Source organism: Pocillopora damicornis, chromosome 2 (genome assembly GCF_964200805.1).
Source record: "Pocillopora damicornis chromosome 2, jaPocDami1.2, whole genome shotgun sequence".
NCBI classification, from domain to species: domain Eukaryota; kingdom Metazoa; phylum Cnidaria; class Anthozoa; order Scleractinia; family Pocilloporidae; genus Pocillopora; species Pocillopora damicornis.
Window position 1 is genome coordinate 21382472 of NC_142671.1, and position 4284 is coordinate 21386755.

The window sequence follows — 4284 nt, forward strand, 5'->3', positions numbered from 1 at the left end:
ATTTTGTATCTAAGAACAGAGGCGTAGACATAATTCCTGTATGCGACAGGAATATTGTTCTATTTCAATGAGATACTTCTAAATATAATTATTTTCATTCCTTATATTTGAATACTGCCAGAGATATGCTAAATCTTCCTAACAAAGCAACTCAGTCTTAAGCTCAACCCCGGTAATTTCCTCAAGCGCGATTTATTATTGAGTTCTATAAAAATTCTCACTCAAAGCCTTAACACTCTTCTAAATTTGGTTCTTTTAAATTGAGTGTAAATATTTGGTTATCTCTTTTGGTGCTATCACATGTAATTGAACTTTGATGGATTTTATAATGAAAATAAATTTCCCATATAAATAGAGACTGAAGACGCGAGGGGCGTCAATTGGCAATTGCCATTACAATACTTGAAAAAAAGAAGTAAACGGAGTTGATCAGAGCATTGATTCAGTGTAATACGCTCAGGTAAGATATAGACAAATCTCACCTCTCTTGATATTTTCCTAAGTAAACTCTCTGCGGCGCTGTCGAAGCAAAAGTTATCACGTTGAATCATGGGACATAAATGATAAAACATCGTTTTTTGTTTAAATAAAGTGATTATTGTATCAGCAGACACGTTTCTTTGCGCTGGTGTTGTAAATGAATGTCTAACGAACCGTTTGAACTGAGGTTATTTACGGTCAGGATCTACGCCATCATATTCTTTGCCAAAGTGGTATGGAGCCTGTACCAAGGACCGCCAGTGAAGTTGGAGGCAAATTCAAGTAGAGTGAGTTTAATTTTTAAGAGTGTGTAAAAAAACTAGCGACACAGGTGTTTGCAGCAAGACACAATGTAATCATTTTACCGAAGAAATATTAGCATTTTAGTACTTCCCCTTCCGAAATTCTCATCAGTTTTAAGAAAATAACCATGGTCGAATATTACTGGCAATTGGTTGTTTTCTTTCATACTTTATAGATATATTTTATAATTGCTGTGAAAAACAGTCAGAGCCCCGGCTGAATGACGCCCCAGTGATCAGCTCAGCTGCGGTTTTTCAACTTCTTATGCAAGAATGTTTAATTTGACACTGAAGCTCCTGATGTTTTAATAATCGTCAGCTATTTCGTTAGCATTTGGCGGGGGCAGAGGCGGGGGCGGGGGCGCGGGCGCAGATATAGGGGTTGGGGGTGAGAAGTTAAGAGGGGTGACCGTTACCTCCCCTACCCTTCCCCAATATGGAGTAAACTTTTCAATTCGTGCTTTGCAAACTAGCGAAAAATAATCTCCCAACGGTATGTATTATCAAGGGACTTGGAGTGAGTATTCTAAGAGAGCATCCTCAAGTTTGTTTCAGTGCCGCACACTTTTTCGCCTATGTCATATTTTTAAAAAGGGAGAAGAAAAAGAAATATAAAATAACATTTATTCATTAACTTGAATTTTTGTCGATTCGTACAGTTTTTCGGACTTGATCGAATTTTTCGAAGATCGCTGTTTTTATTTTTTGATGAATTATTCATTTTTACATTTTTTCCTCTATTTTAACAACAACAAATCTTTTTTTATGATGCAAAGAAAGGAGAAAACGAAGGAGGGCATGCCCTGTTAGTCAACTTACACTTTTCCATGTATCTAAGCAAAAAGATGCAAATATTAGAAAGGAGAACTGGCTATGGATATGAGACCTTACGTTTGGTAAAAAAATGCAAGAAAATTTAATCAACATAAAAGTGTCACTGCCTTTTTGATGGTCGAACAAACACCCGAGTCCTTTTGCCACTAACAGCTGTTTTGGGAAATGCACCTCCACGGAACGGTGGAAAGCGTACACAAGGGTTCCTTAAGATCATGTACGAAAAGGTTTATGTTAAAGCTTGATTGACTTGAATATTGAATCGGCCTTGTCGTATTCCATACTCGAAGAGTATTTCTAGCATTATTTCTTACTATTTCTTTTCAGCCAAAGGTTCGTCCCTTCAATTTTGTATCTACGAATGGAGATACAGATATAATTCCTGTATACGACAGGAATACCATTCTATTATCTCCTCTAATGTAATTATTTTCATTCTTATATTTAAATACTTCCAGAGATATGCTAAATCTTCCCAACAAAACAACTCAGTCTTTAGCTCAACCCCGGTAATTTCCTCAAGCGCGATTTATTATTGAGTTCTATAACAATTCTCACTCAAAGCTTATACGCTCTTCAAAATTTGGCCCTTTTAAAATGAGTGTAAATATTTGTTTATCAATTTTCGGTGCTATCGCATGTAATTGAACTTTGATGGTTTTTATAATGAAAATAAATTTCCCGTATAGACAGAAACTGAAGACGCCACGCTAAGTCAATTGGCAAAGACCAGCATGCAATTACGACACTTGGAAAAAAGAAGTAACCTGAGTTGATCAGATCATCAATTCGGTGTAATACGCTTAAGTAAGATACAGTCAAATCTCACCTCTCTTGACGTTTTTCTTAGTAGACTCAACGCGCCGCTGTCAAAACAAACTTATCAAATTGAACTGGGGGACATAAACGATAAAATATTCTTTACCAACGTGGTATGGAGCCCGCACTAAAGAACACTCGTGAATCTGTGAGGCAAATTTAAGTCGCGTGAGTTGAGTTTTCATGAATGTTTTAAAAACATAGTTAGACAGGTGTTTGCAGCAAAACACAATGTAAACAGTTTACCGAAGAAATACAAGCATTTTAGTTACTTCCCCTTCCGAAATTATCACCATTTACAAGAAAATAATTAAGGTCCAATGTTATCAACAATTGGTTGTTTTCTTAGTTTAGTCAATGTCAGTTTTCTAGTTTATCGTTTATGTTTATAATTGCTGTGAAAAACAGTCAAGGCCTCGGCTGAATGACGCCCCACCTGATAAGCTCAGCTGCGTTTTTTCAACTTCTAATGCAAGAAAATACAGGTATCATATTTTTAACTGGGCGTCAAAGCTCCTGGTGTAATAATAATCGAAAGGTAAGTGGTTAGCATTTGGTGGGGGCGGAGGCGCAACTAGGGGGGGTTTGGGGTGAGCATTTACGAGGGTGTCGTTACCCCCCACCCTTCCCCGGTGTGAAATGTTCAATTCGTGCTTTGCAAATTAGCGAAATATTCATACCAATAATTTATAATGATATGAGTATTTGAGGATCACTTTTTTATTTTTTGATGAATTATTCATTTTCATTTTTTCTTCCATTTTAACAACAACAAACGTTTTTTTATGATTGCAAAGGAAGGAGAAAATTAATGAAGGGTACGGATGCTCTGTTACCTAACTTACACCATGTATCTTAACAAAACGATACAAATATCAAAAAGAAGAAAAGGAATCACACCTTAAAGGGTCCTTAAACAAAATATAAATAAATAGTTCCAGGTCCAGATAGTAACTATTACTGCGAAACGTTATCCATGAAAAGTGCTCCTTTTAATAGTTTTAAAGTAGGCTTCTTCCATGTAGAGATAGGAATATCAGTTCAATAGAAGTTATAACATAGCTAGTAAATTTGTCCAATCAAATTCAATTCCGTGAGCGTGCTTCATATTCCTATTGTACACGCTCATGAAGTCAGCAAGCAAATCCCTCAAGAAAAAAAAATTTCTCCGCGATTTTTTACTTTGGGATTTTACTAGTAAAAGACTAGTTAAGACTTCAACGGCAATTTAAGCTAAACATGGAAAGTTGTGTGCCAGCTGATGAAGAACAACTGCCCACTTTTTCTTCGGAATGGAGTTTTTAATTCCCCAAAAAAAACGGAAAGAAAAAGAAAGGTGCTATGCATCTTTGTTTTTCTTTTGGATAAGAGAATTTTGTATTCAATCAGAAAATAAAGTTCATTTACACGCATTAATTCACCTGTAAGTTTTTTGACCAATCTAAGACAAGATAGTTTACAGCGTAGCGAAATGTTTTTCTGAAACAAAATTATCCACACGCTGAAGCGTAGCACAGGGAATATTAACCCTTTTACAACTATTTAAACCATCGGGTTGAAAATGTTATAAAACAATTGGTTCATACGTCAGGTGTGCGTTCATCGAGATATGAAACACGCGGGAGGTTTGGAGAGCACTCAAGAAGCTAGAGTTACTCTTACTCATCATTCCTGCTCTCCAAACTTCCTGCGTGCTTCATATCTCGATGAACGCACGCTGACGTATGAACCATTTGTTAATCGGACAGAATTTCCTAACATTTAATCCGAAGGGACTGGGATTCAGGTGCTTCAAAGATGTATTTCGAGTGGCATAATCTTGAATAGTTCTCAGATACAAAAGACAATG